Raw genomic sequence first — 23,041 nt, 5'->3', positions numbered from 1 at the left:
GCAAATTAAAGAGAAAATTGCAAACGTTAAACAACCAGATAAATACAGTCAGTTATATACGAGTTATTTTGACTAGTTGATGGAATCCGCGAAAAGTGCTGTTATTGGGAGATAATACCGCGCGAGGGAGGGACGCGAATGTAAAATCGAAAAGAACGTGTCGAGCGATCTTAGATGGGACAATCGGATATCGAGACGAGAGACAGGTGGAGAGAAGCCGGCGCCGGAATCGATGTTATCGAAAAGAGAACAGCTAAGGAACGAGTACATATGTACGCGGGCGATGCTAGCACATGGATATCCCGCTTGGCAGGTACCTAATACGAGAAGGGGACGAAGGGCTCGCTGCAAACTTGGATTTATGCTCACGCTGCAGCGCATAAAGTTCCATATCCCTACCCCTGTGTGCGGTGGCAAATTTCTCACCACTCTTGCAATATTCTCGCCGATAGGTTAACGCTGAATATATTTCCGTAAATGATGATGCAGTCCCTCTCTCCCTCCCTCATTGGCCGCTGCGATTGAATCGGCCTTTGATCGTATTCTAAAGACGAAACGACCAACAGAATCGTTCGCGAGAGCTATAGAGCTGTTATGTAACAGCGTGCGAATTGATGTTGTTTTGCAAAAAATGCGTCTTTCAAAAAATACGCGGAATATCGATTAATTACGAGCGGCTCGCATGTCGATTATTTAGCGCCAACTGGCGAAATAATTCGTTTGTTCGGTAGATTTGCTCTTATTGCGGTGATTGCGCTCAATAGAACCGTATGAGATGCTACTTAAGTGCGCTTCTAATTGTTCCAATTATCTCGTCCGTCTTCCCAAGTGCTTCTTTCTCTAAATTCAATTCGACCTATATACTTTTCCATCGAAATAACAATCGTATTATGAACACGTGCGGCGAGAAGGTAATTTGCGTTTTTCTTTTACACAGTCTATAAGCTAGGAAACACATGTTACTATATAAAGAAACTAATATTAAAAGATGCCAAAAAAGATCTCTAATATTTTCGCATATTTTATATTTATTTTGTTAAAATAGAAGAAAAAAATATTTTTAAAAAGCGAATCTTGAGACTATAAAGGGTTATCTAGGTGAAATAAATTGAGAAAGTATGAAACTGCTTTGAAATTAGGAACGGTAAGTTATCTCATTGTACTTTGCTTAATAAGGAACGCCGAGAATCTAATTACATGATAGCAGGTGTGGTATAAGTGTCGCCAATGTGATTATCGCTGCAGCTCGTTAACCTCTCATCAAGCTGCGAAAATAGGCTCTCTTTCTCTCTCTCTCTCTCTCTCACATTTTCATTCTCAAAGTGCAGTTTGAATTTCTGCGAGACTCTTGTGCACGTCGTTTTCGCAAAAGGCACGCACCTACGTCATTCCTGTTAAAGAATTGGTCGCGATTTCTTTTCACGGTTCAAAGCATCCTGCAGGCGTTTTCCCTCTCGAAAAAAGGAGAACTCGCTATAACCATTCACAACAGGCAGGAGCAGTCTGCATCCGACAAAAATTTCGCCATCGGACGTAGATCACACCCTCCCTCGCTTTTCCCCCGCTACTCATCCCTCCCGCGACAGTCGGGAAGACGTTTTACGAGCAGCGATTTATCGAGCCAACCCTCTCCCCGTCTTTTCGCGCTCGCTGCGAATAGTCCATAAATTTCAGCGATGTACCGCAGGAAAGGACCAAAAAGGAAAGACGCCCAGGCGCGCAGGAAGGGTAGAGATGACATAAAGGAAGACTGAATAGGCATCCTTTCGGAAAACACGCGACCTCGCCATCACAATTGCATCCGAGATGCATCCCTCAGCTGTCATTCACACTACGCTCCTCTTTACGCACACATGCGCGCGAAAAAGTACACAGATGAAAAGCATACATGCACGAAGAGGCCCTAGATATTCCGATTTCATCTTCGTGTCTCTCGCGAAAACTGAATTGTACCTTGAAATGGACGCGACGATTCTTCGAAAGAGATGAGCTTTTCGAGAGAATTTTAATCGCAATTATTATAACTCGCTTCTTTAAACAAAATAGTTGAATGTATGTACGATACTTTTTATTGCATGCTTCTGCTTTCATTTCAGGTGAAAAATGATTAGTCAAAATAATTTATACTTTGTGAATTTTTCTTTTTAGATACTTGTCCTATTTTATGATTTGTATCGCAAAATCCGGAGCTGTGCGTAAAAATTCTGCGCATACATGAGAAATATAACAGAAATTCATAGATATATATTACAAACTAACGAGCCATTTATGCACTATATCTTTCGGTTGCAGGTGTATCTGAAAACAATGAACGCGATGCGAGCGAAATGCATAAAATACGAATTTACGGGAGAAATGTATATACAAAGAAACAACGAATACGACAAATACAATGTAAAACCTCTAAATATAGTGCGCCGTTACGTGCAGAACGCACGTTACACAGTTAGCTATTTAAAAAATAAGCGTGATGGAGAATGGTGGCCACCACTGATGGCAAATAACTATCAGATGGATAAGATTCGGATAAAAATGCGCGGAATGTATAATTACTGTGTTTTACAAATATGTAAATTCTGTTGCTGATAAAAAAAATTTTTAATCGCACTGTTATCACTTTTATTTATCGACATCGTTCTATTTATCGTCAATTTTTATTGTAACTACATTTCTCATTATATCAACTTTTTTCCAACAGCTTTATATTCACATATTAAGATAAAACTTTAAGATTTAAAAAAATCGAGAGGCCAAAAAATGTTACAGATTAATTAATATATACTAATTAGAAAAAATTAATTAAAATGAATTAATTTAAATATATTAAATATAATAATTTAATATTTTTTTAAAATTAATATATTAATTTTTTTTATGTATTTTCTTTTTTAATCCTCTACGATCTATTTGTAAAATTATATTCATATATTTGTGTGATTGATTGATTAATAAAAATAAAATTAATTAATAAAATAAATAAACGCGGAATAATAAAACGAAAAATGTAATCAACGCGTACAGGATTGTGCGAGGAGGTTCGATGAAAATAAAACGGCATTATACGGCGCAATTTTACTGGCAAAAATTGTCGCGGCGATGCATCGCCAACCGTGCGTCGCCTCAAAAACGAAAAGGTCCCTCTCCGATATTGAGGAGGATATCGTATCCGCCAAGATCCGGTATCCGGGAGCACTTTATCATCCAAGTAACTGTAGCGAGCGAGCAAACTCGTGCGGATAACGCGACCCTTCGAGAAAATGCAACCCCCGTGAGCGAGCGAGCGGGAGATCGTCAAGATGCGTCACACACACACACACACACACACGTACAAACGAATAAGGATAGAAGTAGCAGCCGCGTTACTTCCGTTTCTCGGGCCGTTCCGTTTTATTTCGTCCCTCGGCTACTCCCTCTTCCCTCTCGTATCCGCCATAAAACTGACTCCCTCCACCTTTCCCCTCGTCGGCGGAACAAAAGTTGGTTTTAGCACTTATCCGCGGTAGCGTCCTTCGCACATAGAGTGTTCCGAAAGTGGAAGGAAAAGGAAAGAAGTGCGCGAGTGGTTGATTTGATTTGGCTCGGCTCCGGAATTAGAAGCCACGAGCCTTGAATGTTAACGACTACTCGCTGGAGAATTGTCACTGTAAATTTGTCCGGGCAATGTTATCGGTATTTGTAAGTGTTGAGATTTATGTAAACGGCGCCAAATCAAATATTTACACGCTACATAATATATTCGTCAGTCGGGAAACTTGCGGAAATTACAAAATAAAGCGTATATATGAATTTCACGATATATTAGCAATATATCTACCGGATAATTATTAATATTAGATATTTAAAAATTACCTTACTTTCATTATAAATTTAAATTAATTATTTATAATTAATTAATTAGAATATTTTAACTGTTTGCGGTCGAAACACGCTCGACGCTGAAAAGGATTTCGCAAATCCAGCTCGCCATCTGACCGCGAAGCGTTAATTAATAATATTTTTAAAGATTACCGGTCAAAATATTCGATCGTGATGTATATTAATATATTCATAGAATTCGTAAAATAGAAAATATGGTATATATATAATCATTTTCGCTGGATGACAGCAGATTGAACCCAAGGAACCTGCCTTTCACGGTGGATGTTTGAGTTTCCGAGCTCGCGGGACTAGATCAAATTTTTCCAGCGTTCATCTCACGCCGATAATGAATCCAAATCCCAGTTTTTTCCGACATAAAGAATCGTCGGGGTTAATTAAAACGCCGAGCCGGTAATTTACGAAGATTAGATGCCGTGAAAAAGACCACCTCGCGTCACGATGTTTTGCGCCAAAAGTTTATTTATTTTGTCGTGCTTTTCCAGCGGACAATAATGAGAGCTTGGCCAAAGCGATATCCTTACAAAGTAGCGCGATAATCACCCCCGCGATCGCGACGGAACTGAACGGTCCGCGTTATTATTGACCCGGAAACACCTCTCGTCCCTCCCTTCTCCTCCAGGAAACTCGTTAGATGTGCCACGGTACGAGAACTCTACAAGTCGACGAGGAGGGCGGAGATACAGGCTCCACTGACGGAGGAAAGCCTGAAAGAAGGACCGGCGAGGAAAAGACCGAATACGGAAAGCAAAGAAAATCCGAGATTGAGACAGCGGAAGCGGAAACCATTAATGGTGATGCGGTAGGCGCGACTGGAGTGGTTGGCGAACGAGCGGAGGGGTTCAGTGGGACGTAAATGGAGGATGAAAGTACGAGGGGGGAGAAAAGGGGAGGAATGGAAAAATAAAAAGTCACGCGAGGAAGAGAGAGCCGGCGATGCGGGCTTGGGGTTTCGCAGGACGAGAGGAGGAAAGGGAGGGGAATCGCGCGCTATTGTGAATTCGTAACGGAGCCCTCCCCCACTTCCAGCGTTACTTCCGCGTTTCCTCTCTCGCCGACCCTTCCGAGTGACGAGCGTGTCGCCGGTAAAGTCCGTCCGACGTGGCCGGGTCGAGAGCGCATTTACCGCATTTTAAACCCCATTTTCATTAGAACGCCTCCGAAGTAGGAAATCGAGGGTGGATTTTGCGTCCGACTCTATCGGCTCGCGACGTGACTTCGTCGTCGATCAAACGACAGGCTACGTGCAACAACAACGCGAGTCTATATCTGTCCTACTTCTGCGGCAACATGCCGATAGGCTAGACAATAGCCGTTCACTGTCGTGCAATTATTTACCCTGAGGACAGCTATACCTAGCCGGTATATACGCACAATGCCATTGTCTCTCGTCTACGTGGATCGTCGTCCATGCACACATACGTATGTATATGTTCACTATGAGCAAACAAGTATGCACGGCAAACGCATGAGTTTATGTAGACGAGAATAGCTATGTGTGTTTCATATACATATTATCAAACATGTATGCAGTGTTATAAAAAGACAATTGGTAATTATCCAAAAGAAGTCATTAATCATGAGAGAGGGTTATTTAAACAATTCAGATCGCATTAAGCTCGTATTCCGATCGGTCTTCAATTTCTTTCGATAGAAGGGATTCGTCGAATGAAAACTTGTTTCGATCGTTTTCCTGAAAATTGAATCGGGCGGAAAATTGAAGGACTCGTTCTTTTGCACGCAGAATTATTTCTCTTAATGGCTCTGCCGCCAAATAGTAAGCGATTTAATTTCGCGATGAAAAAAGAAGAAGTGTCCATAAGTCCGAATAAAAGGAGATTCATTAAATAGCCAATACTTCACTTTAAAGAACACTCCATCCCTGTTTTCCCCGTTTCTTTCTCTCTGCATAGAAAATAGAGTTTGCCTTTATTTTGCATGAGTTATAGAGTCAGTTAAAAAATGTATATATTCCATGTTTTTCAATCGATTTAATTAAATATTTGTGCCCGTTAAACTCGCACAGTGCGCGAAAATACGTATCGATTCGATTGACCTGCCTACTGCGCCAACTTTATAACGCGGACTCGATTAAATTTATCGACGGCGACCACAACCGCGGCGGCAGTATGGAAAAAAAGTTGATCTCGCCCAAACCAGCGATACGTGGTGGGTGGCTGGCGATCCATCGCGCTACCGTTTCGGCAAAGTCGTAAAGTCGAATCGAAATTCACCAACGCTGCTCGTATAAACGACATAAATTCGTCTCGACCTATGAAACCCGCGCGATCGTCATCGAAATCTTGCGGCTATTTATTATCGTCGGCTTCATAGATCGTGCTGCGGAACTCGATCAGTCGATTGATCGCACGCTCACGATCACGAGATCGCACATTCGACGATTGACTCGAATTTCTCTTCGTGATTTTACCTGATGCGTTTTGCCCTATTATGCATTTTATATACGTCAATTACCGCGTGAGATATTCGATTCGCTGCAAAAGCTTCTGTAAAATCTCATCAAGATTTTACAAAAGTACAAAAGAAAAAGCTTGTGAATTATCGCAGAATCGACGAGGAAAAAAATTAATGCCGCGACAAAGATCTGTAAATTGCTGGTACTCGTTCAAGCGAACACGCGCACGGACATTACCGAGAACAAAAGTGTTTTATATGACGTCATTAAAACTAAAGAGACGGGACCCAGCGAGACGGTTGATTATCGTCATCGTAAACGGAGATAAGCGTGGTACTGTCGGCAATAATAATAATGGTAGTTTTGGGGGGAAACAAAAGGAAGAGAATTAAAAGGGAGGACATTTCAGGTAGTTCCAGGGTAATATTTTCCATGGAAAATGAAAAACGGAGCGTCGGGACATATAGCTCGATAAAACGAGCGCAAAAAAAAGTAGGTAACGAGAAATGGCTGCGAAAACAGCGGTAACTGCGGCAATGGCGTGGCCACAAAGAGCCAATCTACGTACGTTTCCATTTGGTAGATCCTGGAACGGACGGAAACGACCTTAAGCGAACTTTCTTCAACGGCCGAAAAAGCTTCCTACCGACGATGACTCGGAATCCATGCGGTATCAAAAAAAAAAGGAATAAAAAGAATTTTTTTAATTAAAAAAAACAAAAAGAAACCCTGCATTTTTGCGCAAGAACACTATTTCGTCCGAAATGTGTTACGCAAGCGAAAGTTTGTAACTATCCGGTAACCGGCGCCCGGTTCCATTTACGCGCTAACTACGCCCGGAACTTGTAATTATCCGTGTCAGTTTTACGATAGCGGATTTAAGTGGACAAGAGACAGGAAGGCGAGAAGTAGAGGCGAGGAAATAAGAGCGAGGGGGCGGGGAAGGGAGAGGAGACGCGCTTCGGATTTAATGACTTCCGTTGCCTTAAAACTTTGCTGTCGCCGATGTATCGCGACGCGTCAATTCCGTGTAATTTTCTCGTAAAGTATATTGTGTCGTACGCTTCTCAATTAATGAGACGCTCGCTAAATGTTAATGCGGCGATTGCGTAGCGAGCTCCAAGGAATATCGAATGCGTGAACATCATGTGTAGGACTTCACGCGAGCTTCCGTGTTTATTCTCTTTCGCGAGGACGCTTATATAAGATAACTTTTACTTTGCGTGTTCTTCTATGAGTAACTCCACTTTATGTAAATGATGTATTTTTCCATTACTGTCTTCTTTTTTTATAAGAATTATTTATAAAGGTTTCTATATAAAAATGTAGCATAAAAAAATATTAAATTTAAAATATATAATAATCTATGTTTCAATTTTAATACAATTATATTATGTCTATAGTCACAAAGAATAAAAAAATTATACTAGAATTATATTTTTATTACTGAAAAATTCCTTAATATTGTTAATATCATTAAAAATATTAATAAATTTTTCAGTAATAAAAATATAATTCTAGTATAATTTTTTTATTCTTTGTGACTATAGACTTATAATATAATTGTATTAAAATTGAAACATAAATTATTATAAAAAAGTAATAATTAATTGATATAATTCTATATAATTCTAATAATTGTTAAAATATTCTAATTTATAAATTTACTGCATTCTATAAATTCTTTAATTAAAAATTAAATGGAGAAAATATATTATCTATATATTCTGTCAAAACTAAAATTTATATAAGACTTTTTCGCACAATTAGGAGATTGCGCAACATAAAAACTACAATAATGTTACAGCTAATAACGATCATTAACTTCTCATCTAAAATCCCTCGGTTACCCAATATTTTGATAGATCTTATATAATAAAATCGATATGCTTAGTGGTATGTGCGAGCACGATTTAGAAGCACGCGCGTGGAATCTCAGAGAAAGGAGGGTTTAAATCTTCCTTCGAGAGCGTAGAATGCCATCCCATTTGTGAGAATAAGAAAGATGAAAAGGAAGCTGAAAGTCACCCAGGCAGCGCGCCATATATTGTCCTCGGCTAATAAACCGTCGCGTACCAACTCGTAGAGCATGAAAATATCGCGTCACCGACGAAAAAAGATGGCGGTGGCGAGATCGCACGATAAGAGAGCGCGTTGTGCGAACGTACAAAAATAAATCGGGTCAACGACAAAGTAATCTAGCTTAGCCGGTTGACGATTCGCGAATTAGCAATGGCAGAGTCGGGCGATTCACGTGCCAGAAGAATTGCGATAAGTCAATTTTTCGAAATCCCCGATGCTCGCAATTCGTCACGTCGCACCGAGACCAATCAAGATCTCCTTTAGTAGAAATCATAATTCACTTCCGTGAAAGTCGACGGAGAAAGATCCGAATCTCAATTCGAGAGCACGCGCGTAACTTTTTCGGATCACGAGTTCACCAGTTCAGTGTTTCATCACGTCATTTCGCGTCTTTTCGATTCTTCAGTTATTTTCGCGCACATCTCTCTGTCTTTTATAAATTAATTTTTTTTATTCTCACTATTTAACTCTCCAATTATTCTCATTAAATATGTTTTTCACATATTATATAAATGTACATTATTTATCAATTATTAAAAAAAAACAAAATAATATTAATTATCAATATCTATCAATATCTGTTCTCTCTCTCTTTCTTTCTCTAGCAAGAATATTACTCTGTTAATTTATGAAATAAAAAAAATTATAGTTTAAGCATGAATGAAAGTCGATGCATAGGAGCGACTAAACCGATAATCGTGACGCTAACCTTTTACGCTATTTAATACAATTGCATTAAATGTCATTAGTCCACAACTGCGCATCAAACGATAATAGTTTCTAGCAGATGCTGCAGCTATAGGTAACATTATCAGCAGATTGCGAAAGAGAAAATCACGAATAAAAGCAACGAACAAGTATATATTCAGAATTATATATAAGTATTTTTGCAGAAAATAAAAATATGTAAAAAATAATAGAAGCGAACATAAAGAGTCGATATTTAAAATTTAATTAAAAATCGCTAAGAGATCAAAGTTACATAATTGCGTGCACCAAATTAAACGTCAATAAAAATAATGAAAAAAAAAACAGGGAGTCGTGAAATTTTTCCTTAGAGAAAAATATTACAAGAGAGTCAGTGTTTAATTTACTGCCACGAGTGCGCAGGAATAAATTATGAATGATAAGACAACGCGTGACGTAATTGTATAGTTCACTAAACGTGTCGCCGATAATTATTAATACATCGCGGTATTTCATCTTTGTCGATGATTACAATCAATGAGTAAATGTATGATGCATAGTAAAGGTTACCATGAAACCGCTTGCAATATGAAATCAGCGTTCCAGCCAAGCAAACACGAGTATCAACTTTGCCATCTAATCGAGTAAAAGCCTGAATAAAAAAAAAAAAGTTTCGTCAGAATCAGAGAAGATTAACTTTACTCTTTGCCATCCCTCGGATGTCCTCCTCGAGTTCGCGACTAAAATGAATATAAGACTAGAGAGTGAATCAAGTTTTAAATTAAAAACTTAGCTTTTTATTCCCATTAATTTCACTTTACTTCGCTACTAACTATCCTAGTGCGAACCGAGAGGCAATTATTTTTAATTATTACGTTTTTCTCTTTTAGAAAAATTTTTCTAACTTCCACATATGACTCATTTCGCAATTTTACGCATACGTCGTAAAAAAACATGCATTCAACCATGAAGTCGAATATATAGCCGGGATAAAGCGCAAAAAAGATATATTTGTCCCAGTTTGTGCTCAAAGTAGTTATCTTCGTATACAAACCTCGTAAAAGTCGTACATGCATTGCATTTTTTCATAAGGTTTTATTATATTATGATTATACTTCGATATAAAGTCGCAGAGCATAAAATTTCATTTCCGTGATCAATGTGACCTTTTTTTTAATCATCGGACTCCTGCTCGAAGCCGGAACGTTCAATCAACGATTGGAATTAAAAATAATAGCGATTGTAATTTTCCATTTACACTGACTTTGCGGTTTACGCGCCTAATAATAGTATAATGAATGTGCTGCGTTTTTACGAATCGCATAATATATATTTGTCACGGATGTTTTTCTGATTATTTAATGAAACGTTTGATCATATTAATACACGATCCCTTTCCTTCCATATTATATTCGCAGTTAAAATTGCAAAATGTAGAGAAATAATACACTTCGTGGTTCATAATTTCATAAACGGCAAATGTCCAATGCAGCTGATGTTATAATTGAACACAATTTCAAATTCCGCAATTAAACTTTAATTTAGTTTAATATATTGATCGGAAAATGAGGTATCACATTCTGTCTCTGTACACGGATTAATAACGTAACATATTAATGGAACATTACAATTTGGCACATCGACAGAAGTTAACTTTTCCTCTTTTTAATTAATCAGAGGGAATCGATTTCATATTTTATATTATTAAAATATCATGTTGCTTTATTAATATTTGTAATGTTTGATTTACATTTCTCTAAAGCAATGCAATATGTTGCTTAATGACACGTTTCATCGGAATATTAATAAAACAAATAATTTATGTAGTACAAATACGCATATATTAAATTACGTGTATTTTATTCGGCCGCTTTTAGATTTCATCTTTTTGACAGCAGAAAATAATTTACCTGAAGAGGTAAAAGCAATACATTGTAGTTTCCTCCCCCCATCTCCCTGCACAACGCACACACGTACGACGAGTAATAATTTCGTTCTCAAGTGCCGCGTACAATGCGCCAGCTGAATCGCGTCGTGCTCATTATCGCCAGAAAAAAAAAAAAATAAATGGGACTGCTGATAATAATGCCGCATTATCTTGAAGTGAACAATAGAGCATGCGAGTGAGTGATGTATAGCGCGCGATGTAAAATTTAAACTTCCGGAAGGAGGCGGGGAAAGGTGGCACGACACACCGAGAGAGAGAAACGGAGTAAATTCGCATTCCATCTACGTTCATCATTTCATTTCTCCTCCGTTTTCCGTCCCTGCTCCATTCTGTGCCCAAATTCTCTTTCTCACGTGGGTTCGGAAAGTCTAGAATAGTTACGAATCAATTCAAGGTAACAACAGCGGCACCCTTCCCCCTTCCCGCCCCCGCCTATCCGCGGCTGTCGTCGACCGGGTTCGCGTAGAAAAATTTATACGGATATCACGCACATGCACATTCTTGGCGATATAAACTTTCTCGTCGAGAGCGACGTAAAAATAGGGATGACATTTCCCGTACGATGTACACAACATCGCGGGCGGTTTATGGGGATAAGGATAGACAATAGCAATCTCGTTATGTATAGTATACCAGATTGTAAGAGATCGGATCGAACGTGATCGCACGTGCAAAGCCGGAACGTGCAAACTGGGTCGCGATCGATCTCTTCTTGTTCTTCGAAATCGGGTTTGATCGCGCGCGGGCGAGCTTCTTCATCCATTATAAGAACCTATATAAATTATGGCAATAGAGATCCGCGAGTGTATTATAAATGAGTGCCCATTATACCAAAAGATGTAGTCGGTCGGAGCAACGGCCGAGTCAATACCCTGCATTTAAAATTCCCTTCGTATCGAAGCGGAAATTTCACGTGAACGATCTAGTTTTAAAATTTCATTTCTCCCTAATAATAGTTCGAAAATTCTCCAGTTCGGAAAATATCCGAGGAAACAGACGAAATTTATTAAGCGATTATCTTTAATTCGGTGCATTCGTCGCGTTCCTGATCGTTTGCATCGCAGGCTTTTTTGCAAGTGTTATCTAGCGATGCGCTTTCATCTCGAGCTGCGTTCAATCATGCTTAACTTCCTGTTAGCTCAAGCCAACGTTTCGTGACTTCCTTGATAAGCTTGACAAGTCTCTGTGCCTTGAAAAATGTTAGAAATCTTATAGCGGGATAAACGATCTTAACTAAACGAAAACCCATGCTATATACACTATAGTACAGTGGAATTTAATAGGAAAGTATGACACACATTCTCATGTAATTATAAAATACCTGTTTTAAATAAAAATGAAATTTTTATTTAAATTTATTAATTAAATAAAATCAATTTTTAAATAATTTAAATAAAATTAATTTTTAATTAATTTAAATAAAAATTCATTTTTATTTAAATTTTGAAATTTTCAAGTATTTTTGATATATTAATATCAATATTTTGCTCAAATCTAAAAGAGGCTATTGCTAAAAACCCATACAATATACACTGTAATAAAAAAATTTGATAAGAAATATATATGTCGTATATTTTCTCATGTAATTATTAAATAACTTTTCTAAATAAAAATTTAGAAACTTTGGAATATTTTTGCGTTGTTAGTCCATATTTTATTCAAATTTAAAAGAAGCTTATTGCCAAAAAATAATATTAAAACATGATAATATTAAGGTTATTCTGAGATGTCAAATCTCTACAATAATTAAACGAGTAATTTTTTAAGGAAAATATATATTTGCGGAACTCCATCAGGGATTTTAAATTTCATTCAACGCCATAATGGCGGACTATCGATCGGCGACGTGTTCTAGAATTAAAAGCCTCTATTAACCCAATTAATTACCATTATCGTATGCCGATAACGGCGCATCGAAAGGAGAAATCTTCGTGTGTGTCCTTGTAAGAGTACTTTGCGTTTATTCCATCTACGCGGACAGGATATAAGCGTAATGCAAAACGAATGAATCTGATTGCGAAAGAAAAACGAACAGCCGTTATTGATTACGGCGTCAATCATAATAGTTGCAATTGCATGCTACGTGCTCGTCTCCATATTCTGGGCTCATCCGGCATTTCTTATCAATAACGTATACGGATGCATAGATAACTTCTCGCTTCCTGCGAGATAAGGAAAAGTAATTGTCTCTCTGCACAAGAAGAATTAAAATTTTACACTTTACATGCATATAAAACGCAGGATTACGTTGATATTTTAAATATCCTTTGAGAAATGGCGATGTACAAATCAATTATATCTAAATGAACGATGTCTCTAGTTCTCCTTTCTAACTTCAAAGAGTTGAATTTAAAGCATGATGCGTTTCGAGAGCTTGTCCGAGAATTAAACGGTGCACTTCGGAAATAGTTAACGCTCATCGATTTGCAATGATAAAAGTTTAACGGTCTGGAATTGAATCCGTCCGAGGAGAAAGATCGACGGAAAAAAAAGGGGACGCAGACTGAATTCGAAGGCACCGAGGCGGTCGTGGTAGATAGAAAATTGGATTTCACCTACTAAGAACGAATGGACCAACGACGAACAGGACATCGACTATATAAGTTCTTTTCTTTTCGATATAGCTTTCCCTTTATCTCCATTAACTCGCGAAAATTCTCTTCTTCTCTTCATAACCGAACGCAACATGTCGTAAACCGTACAAATCATGAATATAATTAAACTGATAATTAAACAAAGAAAATATGTCAAATGTAAATAATAAACAAAATGTACAATATATAGAAATCAAATTTTTAATCATGAATGTCAAAATTGTGAATTTTATCTAGATAAATGTATCGTATTTTTTATACAAAGTGTAAACAAGAATGTGAATAGACCCAAATATTCGTAATGCAATATCTCTGGAAATAATTTTAATGCATAAATGCAAACATTTGCATGCTTCAAAAGCTAAATAATAAGCTACTACCCATGATTTCGAACGCATTTCAATAACACGTGCAATATATTATAAGCGGAACGGCGTCCAAGCGAAACGAAATCTCTTTAACTACATATATAAATATCGATACGTCTCTTGAATGAACGAGTGGTATAGTTTCGAAGCAAATGTCGCGGTCGAATGCGATAGCATTTTTGTCACGGATCGAAATACACTCGCAAGCATCTATATAATTTAGTTGGCCGAGCCACGTAACGTGACAGTTCCACAATCGATTTAAGTGCATCGACGATAGCCATTGTTACCCTAATATAAAATACGTTACGATTAATATTCCAGGCTACGTTACTCGCTATTTATAATTCAATAGTTGCAAGATTTAATCGGACAAAGCAATAGTGCAAAATGTCGCGCCACGATACGAACCGCAGGCAATAATCATTGATTACTGTACTTTGCTAATTATAAAGTTCAACCGAGCAGTTCTGCGAACAGGCGTTCGCAGGCAATCGACCGCGCACGCATGCGACGATAATATTGCGAAGCGATATAATTCCTGGATGCGTATCATGTCACGCCTGGGGAAGCGCTGGACCGATAATAAGGATATTGGTAACAGCCCAACGGGAAGCGGACAATGATCATTAGAGCCGAGCATGGCCCGTGAAGAGGTATTCATCACGACTACTCGTCTACGTATAACAAGGTCGTCGACCTACAGCGTTGTTTCTTTGCATTTTCCTCGACTATTGTCTTTATCGGATTTTGCCGAGCCAAATATAAACGACGTTTCGCGGTTATGATCGTTTTCGATCCTAAAGGAGAGGTTCATGAAACATTTATTTGGAATGAACAATTGCGATCGCTCCAAGAAGGAATTAATTCTTGATTCATCTTTGAATCGATTAAGACATTATAATCACTGTCAATATTAATAAGTGAATTTTTTAAATAAATTTTTTATTTTTATTTTTATCTACTTAAATATATATATATATCTTTTATCTACTTAAATATATATCTCTTTTAGACAATAAAAATAAAATGTTTCTTTAATAAACAATATCTTTACAATATAATTTTTTGGATTTTTCTGCCGTTGCTGTTGTTTATTGCACATGTTGCAAAGAAATGTTCATTCGTTTTTAAGAGATATTTAATTTTTGGAATAAAAATATTAAGAAATATGCAATTTGTAGGAATCAGGAGATACACGAGCTTCAATGTTTGAAAAGAGAACGACACGTTATCGTTTGCAATCCAAAGATATTTTTCTTGTCAAAATAGAACTATATATTTGTGTGTATGTAAAGTATTATAATTAAATTCAATCCGAATTAAAATTTACAAAGAAATATTGTTCCTGTTCCTACTCTCTCTCTCATCAATTATAATTATTATAACAATTATAGCACAATGAGTAGAAATAAAATATTAATATAATATCAATAAAATATATAATAATGAATAATATAATAAAAATAATAATAAAACATAATAATAAAAATATAATATAATATAATAATAAAATGTAATTAATAAAAAATATAATATTAATAAAATATTAATACTCATTTTTTTGCGTGTTCATGTGTTGGTAAAAGATAAAAGTTTTTTTTAAATATATAAATAAATACGAATAGGATTACGTTAAATATCTTTAAATTTTCTTATATTTGACAAACTTTATTTTTCGAGAAAATTCTAATTTATCTCTCTATTCTATGTGCACGGTTCAAATATTTTTCAATGTTTAATCGAGGATTTGCCCGAGAAATATCGTACATTGACTAGCTTCTAAAAGGTAAGCTCGATCGCGTGAAAAAAAATACCATTGATACGAATCACATTCTGAATAAGTAGCAGCAATCGTGCACGCGACTTGTGTGATACATTCGCTACTAGGATAGCAGGGCATCAATTATAGGTAGATAATATAAAACAGTAAATTCATATGTATGATGATTACATCTAATTACTGTGCACAACCGTCATGCGAATTTAAAAAATAAGAAACGCCATGTAAAATGTAAAAGCTTTGCCAGTTAAAGTTGATTACATTTACATATATAAAAACTAATGAATTCTTCATAAAGCGAATAAAAGCATTTCTTAAGCGTGTTGAATTAGAACAATAAAATTTCGTTACACACAAATGTGTCTGAGAATTAACATTTCATTGAGAAAAAACACGAGCAAATGTCTAAGTATCTAATATTATAGTTATCTGATTTAAAGAACCGACACACGATGCTATCTAAAAAAAGGGGTAAAAACGCATAATCAAAAAATTAGCGCCTATTTAATTCAAATTATTGAAAAGATATCTCCATAGTTAATACGGTCGATAACCCAGTTGTAAGTAAAGTAAAGAATGACAATCTAATACGCGCGACTCGGAAGCCAATCGATATAACAGTCGGAACACCAAGTAGGGTATAGGTCACGCATTTACAGTCTATCAAAGCTTTTTATACGCCCGAAATACGTAATTTAGTTTTTTAGCTGCCATAAGAAAAATAACGCGTATAAAAATTTTAATAATAATTTTAATAATAATTGTTTGCGCTAAATATTCTTTAATTTTAAAATTAAAATTAAAATATAATAAAAAATTCTTTTCTTTAGTTGAGTTCTTATTCTTCTGAAATTCTTTCTATTATAATAAAAAAAACATGCAATTTAGAATAAAGAGGAAAGTCTTCCGTTCACAAGGAACACGCGCGCGCGTCCTTCGATAAACCCTAGAAAAGTTCATTGCCGCTGCTTCGCGAGTCTATATATATAAAATGTCAGAAATTCTTGGTAAAACCAAAAGATGTGGCGCAGGTACACGCGCGATACTGCCACTGAGAGAATTGAATGGAAGAAAGACGAAGAAGTGGCAAAGAGCGGAGAGAAAGAGAGAGAAAGAGAACAAGCAAGTACGAACCAAACCGACCTGTCTGAGTCAACCGGTCTAACCACATGTTTGCCTGCGAGTCGCTATGCAACCGGATGGGGTTCGCTCAGAACCGTAAGCAATCTCCGTTAAGCCGCATTTACACCAAAGAACAAATCGATCGATCTTCGCGCAGAGCGACGTTTATCCGCTCGGTGATCGATACCGCAGACAAAGGGAGACCCTCAACGTGCCAGTATATCCGCATTTGCAAATGCCCGGTGTGGTCCCTAATTTAATCCTTTGCGTTGCCCAACTTTTCGGACATCGCCAGAGACACGCAACTACAGGGGTGAGAGCGGACGTAATCCATAAAATACAGCCTTCGGAAATGTGGGACAAACTCCGTCCCCCAAAAGGATAAATGGAAAGCGTGACCGCGAGCGTGAGTATATATATCACGTAACAAATAGTCGCTATACGTATGAACGATGCTTAAAACTGTAGCTCTCGTTCTCTCTCTTTTGAGCATATATCGCAATTTATTAATATAAAAGAATATTCAATGAAAATAGCGATATATAATTTTTTTCCATCATTTTTACCTGAGATAAATTTAGTGGTGATTTTTACTCCAAGAGCTTATTTGATTAACGATTTTTATAATGAATCTCTAATTTCAAATATATGTGGAAATACTGTATCATATTCTATATAAAAATACAAAATATTCCTTTTCTTCCTTTTTCACAAAATTTTTTTTAAACGAAATTTTTTGCCAATTTTTGTTCAAATATTTTTTTTCTTTTTAATCGAAGTATTCGTAGTTTTCAAGTTACAAATGTAAAAACCATTTCTCGAAAATTACGCTTTAGAAAAGGAGCTAGATATTAAAATCATATTCTTCAACGAATTTCAGCTAAATTTTACTTTAAAAGAATTTTAATTTAAGGTTTAGAATTTTCCAGATATATTAAAAATTAAAAAATTGAAACAGACATGTATAATAAAAATGATGATTTCTTTCCTTAGAAAAAAATTAATAAAAGAAAATCTGCAATTTTTAAAGCATACACATATAAAAAAAAATTGAAAAGCATCCTACACATATTAAAATACTAATATATACGATAAATACGTTTATAATAAACAAATAATACGTCGTCTACATTTTTTTCTCTACGAATTATGAGAAAAATAAAGTATTGATAAAATCCAAAATTTATATAAATGGAGTGTAAAAGGAAAGACATCTTCTTTCTTATATAATCACAGTAAAAAATATGATTATATGTACCAGTATAATAGAAGTGTAATAATCATGGAATGATTATCAACTTTCATACAACAGCTGGGGAATGCGTTAAAGAAAAGTAAAAGTACGACTTCCTTAATTATATATTTCAATCGATAAATGGCATGAGACCTATGAGAATATATCTTTTATTTATGAGTTGGCGATTTCAAGCAAAAAAAGGCCTTGCTGATAATTTGAACATTAATTATATCCTTCGACAAGCCAAAGTTGTAATTTATTTATCTAACGACGTTTATTGTGCTTTCTCTTTTTCGTACCATTATTAAGTGTATTATTCTTCTCTAACAATTATTATTTCGATTTTCAGACGCGTACGTTAATATTTTTTTCCAGTGAATAAAAAATCCATAAATTTTACATTTACACACATTTATGTGTCTTTGTGAATATGTGTAAAATATTATCACTCTAAATATTCTTTACCATTAATAATTGTGCGTAAATATATTCGTACTCCTAATAAGACGTGAATAAAATGCAAACAACTGTTCGGTATCGTTTGAAAAATTAAGATTGCGTCTCAACAGTACATGTTTCATGGAAAAAGAAGTCGTAAAATTTACATTTGCAATATTCATGCATCATACGTAGACGGCGAATACTCCCGACTACGAAAAGGCCATCGATGACATATTTACAGTGCATTGAGCACACAACATTTAAATTTTAGATGACCAGACAGCGTACCGTTGTACTCGCACTCGCTCTGTGTCGTACGCTTCGGGTCGGATAGCTGTAATTCGCTGTATTCCTCCTGCCCCTTCCTCAACACATACGCGCATATATATATACATGTAACCCCTCGAACCATCGTTTTTAAAATTCGATCGGATCCGGAATGGGGCCAGATATTTGCCCACTCGGATATCTCGCACAGCTTCGCTGTTCGTCCGAATATATTGCCCACGGATTATTGGAAGTCCGCGACGAATGATTGGTTACACAAAATTTGATTCACCTCACCGCCTTTTTTTCATCCCACATTCGATGCCCGACATGTCTCGAAAAGAAAAATGCCAAATTTTCGAAAGTAGTGTCGCACAATTTTATAGTCGCAATATATTATTTCTGTAAAAAAAATATCAATCTTATAAAACATTATATATTATAATATATACTATATTTTTATAATTTTATATATTTATATTATAGTATACTATATTTTATATTTTTATATTATAGTATATCTAAAATATTTTATAGCATAACAAGATATAATTAATAATTTTTATAATTCATGTACATATTTCTATATCATCTTTATAAAATAATTTCCATAAATTAATGAAAACGGTAAAATTTAAGAAAAAAATTATTTAATTTCTTTGCACGTTTTATTTAAGTCATTATTTGCGTTAAATCAATTAAAGTTTGACAAGATACTTATATAATCCATCATTATCGTACGCAAGGACGCTGTGCGAATCAGTGATTTGTAATTTGGAGTCTATGCATCTCGTATACCTATATTTCATCTTTATCATTTTAGTCACTTAATATGCAGGACGACCGTGATGAGAGATATTATCGTGTGCGAATCATTAGGATGAAAAGCGGAAATGGTATAAACTCAGGGAAACTGAAGATGCCCGAGGGGAGCGAACGGAGGAAGGAGAAGGTTGGAGATAATAGTTCAGTGCATCTGTATCAGGATAAACTGTTACGAGTAGACACATATGCAACTAAGCCGCATTGTGAACGAAAAGAGGAGGAAAATGAAGTTGTTGTTTCCTACACGGGAATTCGCTTTGAAATTTCCACTAACCGTGCAACTATATATTACGAATTTCTAATGCATAAAGGAGACGTTCGATGAGGAAAACAACACACTCGATATATTTCCACCACGTCATAAAATTCGCGAGTGACGGCAATTGACGATTATGACAAAGCTAGGATATTATTTATCAATATTATATTATTCTAACATTCTCGTTGATTATGTTTTATTATTGGAAAGAGCAAAGTGAAAATGTCTGATTTTTATCACTTTTATCGAAATTGTAAAAGCTAATCTAATTTAGTAATTTTACATGTATATAAAAGATTAAAACAAAGACGTTTTAGTAATTATTTCAAGATTTGAAAATTAATTTTTAAATTCAGGCACTTCAACTTTAAATTCATATTGCGAAAATTCTCATTAACTTTATTCTCTTTATTACTTTCTCCATTCCCCCTTTCCTCCCTCCTCTCTTTCCTTTCTTTCCTCCCCTCTTTTTCTATCTCTCGCAAAATGAAATAAATGTACTAGTTTTTATATCAAATCTCGATTTTGATTGAAACGCAATAATCAAAATTATAATCCTATTCTTTGCAGCACGAAGAAAACGAAATGTGTATGTATAAATTTATATATATATATATATATATATATATATATATATATATATAGCGGAATTTGTAGAATATATTTCAATCTGGAACGGCGGCCGACCGGAGATTTAATTAAAGATGCATTGCGTTCCGTTTCTAAAGTTGAATGAAGCTCAGCGGCGCGAACTTGGGACTCGCCCTTGATTACATCCTCTATCGCGTTAGATATCTACATTTTATTTTCCTCGCGGAGCGCGTATATCGCGGCTGTGATATCAATTAAACTTTTTCTTCCCTTGCGTATGCCCTTCGAATATCACGGTGAATCCGACCGATGAATCCGTAGGCGAGGCACGAACTTTGTTTTTATCTCGCTTTGCGGTTACGTTTCCTACTTTTGCCGGCGAATTAATTGCAATCGACTGACCAGCAGTTATTTCCGGGATTATTACAATGAACTTTCAAAAGAACGCACTCGCCGGACGTAATTGAGAAAATTTAGCTACGCTTTTATCATCCCCCTTCTATCGTTTACCCATCCAGGTGCTCCACGTGCTTCCTAGTCCACTTAGATTAATTAAACGCTTAGTATTAATTAAATGCCGCTCGAATAAATATTCAGCTGTCGGGAATTACCGCGTGATTGTATTGCTTGCGTGACGTTTTTCACGCCAACGTACTTACGATTAATCCTAAAGAACGCATTACGAGATAATAATCGAGATTTGCATGGATTTATTTATCCAAAGATATGCTATTTTGATGTAAAGTTTGATGTAATCGATATCCCTCGGCATAATTATACATGTGATAAAAAGGAAGATAATGCTTCTTTATCAATCATTCTTAAAAGCGGTATAAATGTCAATATGGAATATAAATGTACAGCAAGTTTATATATTTATTCTATTTGGTCATTTTCGTTATAGTGCAATAATGTTATATGCGAGCATCAACCTCGATGGTTCATGAACGTATACCAGTGTCGAGAAGCAAAGTTCGAGCATGTCGGTCGTTAGAATTGTTTCACGACTTTCTTTACGATCGTGTTCGCGGTCCTTCGGATTTTTCACTGGCATACACGTTATATAAACATCTTTATTTGAATCTTACACGTTTGCATGTATACAAGAAATATCTAATGAAATGAGATTTTTAATAAATTCTTCTTGTTATTATATTTTAGAAGCAATTGTATTATCGCTAAAAAAATGATAAAGAAATATACGTTTATTATAAAGATTAATATCCTCTCTATAATAACGTGGAATATTAATTTTTAGAATAAAAGCATTGATTCAAAACAATGCAATTTCGTGAAAGCTTCGAGAAAGAATAAAAGAAGAGCGAAAATTGATTGTTTCGCGATTTGTTTTGATTTCTAGAGTAAAGACTTAATTAATAAAGATAGACTTTTCAAAACAAACTATAAGGTACAAGAGAGAGAGTGGAAAAAGTTTAAACGCGGCCAACCGCAGAAGTGATTTATATTTCTTCGAACTACGTTTCTTCACAAGCAATAAATTCAGACAAAAAACGAGGAACAACGACGCGCAAATAACACTATGCTGCACATCTGGTATGCCATATGTATGTCGACATAGAGTTGGATGTATTATGCTAAGGGATGTCGATAGATAAAGTTTCCAAATAGCATTGAAAAAATTATCGATTACGAGAATTGAATTTCGTAAATACGTTCACTATTGACGCATAACCACATTTTATCGAGTTTTATAAATTCGTCCAAATTTTTCCGTCACATTTATTTAATCGCTTCATTAGAGTTAAAGATGTGCACCATGTATTTTTTAGAACATATGTGATTTGTCATATTTTATCAAACAAAAATAATATTTCAACATGAGATAAACAATATTCTTCAGAGTATCATATATTAAATATTTACTTAATGCCATTAAATATTTATCTAATCTAACGTTTCTTAAGCTACAAATCTTGGACAAATCTATCGCAACTTGCAGTAATTATCTATAATTTATTATAATATAAATATAATATTTTGTGATTAAAATAGTAAAATGAAATAATTTATTAACATTTATAAATATTTACATTTCAAATTATTTAATTATTTCCTAATGCATTATTTATGATCACGATTAAAATTACACGTAATTCATGTATTTTCTCTCTCTATCAAGATTCTCATGGAAATGTGTTATAAATTATAATATTTATTTATTGTCCATGATTTAAGCGTAAGAAACGTTTTAATTCATGCAATTCATGGGTATAAAAAATTGCACGATGCTAAAGACACTCGAGGTAAATCCACTTTCGAACGACAAGTTGAAAAAACCAGGGACTTCAAAGTCGAAAATAGTGGGACACTTTCGAGTTCCCTTTACGAATATCACTCCTCGATATTTTTCAACGCGGATTTGACGCGGCTCTCGAACACCCTCTGTCCATCTCGTTCGAGGATCATTGGATTTCCATCTCGTTCGAGGATTATTCGAAAGAGACGTCGAATCATGGAACATATAATCTATTTTCTATTCGCGAGCGAGCCACTCGTGACATCCGTACGATAACGCGTTATACGC

The 23,041-nt window shown here is 35.6% G+C and overlaps 1 protein-coding gene across 5 annotated transcripts in view; it reads right to left on the bottom strand.

The window, feature by feature from the left end:
- The window catches only part of Pgant9 (polypeptide N-acetylgalactosaminyltransferase 9), a 189,519-nt gene that overhangs the window by 165,460 nt on the left and 1,018 nt on the right, over positions 1–23,041 (bottom strand). The gene's annotated exons all lie outside the window — the stretch shown is intronic.

Source organism: Camponotus vicinus, unplaced genomic scaffold, assembly GCF_025532165.1.
Source record: "Camponotus vicinus isolate PSW18456_S1 unplaced genomic scaffold, iyCamVici1.0 SCAF_12, whole genome shotgun sequence".
Classification (NCBI taxonomy): Eukaryota; Metazoa; Arthropoda; class Insecta; order Hymenoptera; family Formicidae; genus Camponotus; species Camponotus vicinus.
This window is presented reverse-complemented; position numbering and strand designations above follow the sequence as displayed.